The sequence below is a fragment of the Myotis davidii genome, unplaced genomic scaffold, assembly GCF_000327345.1.
Source record: "Myotis davidii unplaced genomic scaffold, ASM32734v1 scaffold496, whole genome shotgun sequence".
Lineage (NCBI taxonomy): Eukaryota > Metazoa > Chordata > Mammalia > Chiroptera > Vespertilionidae > Myotis > Myotis davidii.
In genome coordinates, this window is record NW_006289398.1 from 7,481,398 (window position 1) to 7,481,671 (window position 274).

The 274-nt window shown below is 72.6% G+C and overlaps 1 protein-coding gene across 1 annotated transcript in view; it reads right to left on the reverse strand.

Annotated features, from left to right (window-relative positions):
- ANKRD55 (ankyrin repeat domain 55) overlaps positions 1 to 274 on the reverse strand; it is a 97,591-nt gene that overhangs the window by 21,151 nt on the left and 76,166 nt on the right. The window lies entirely within an intron of this gene.

Sequence of the window (274 nt, forward strand, 5' to 3'; positions counted from 1 at the left end):
GGTCCTCCGGGGCGGCCCGCTGCTCCTCCTTCCGGCCTCGGCCCCAGATCTGACGGAGCACGCGGCCTCGGCCCTCCTTCCACGGGGGCCGGCCGCTGGGGGCGGGCAGGGCCCGGGCCGGCTCTGCTCTGGGCAATGACAGGGAAAGACGGAGGTTAGGAGGTGCTGCCGCGCCTCTCACCGGCCCCGTCCAGCCTGCCTGCCTGGGGGGCCATCTCGGTCCTCATCCACCAGAGCCCTCTTGGGTCAAGGGGACATGCCAGAACCCCAAACC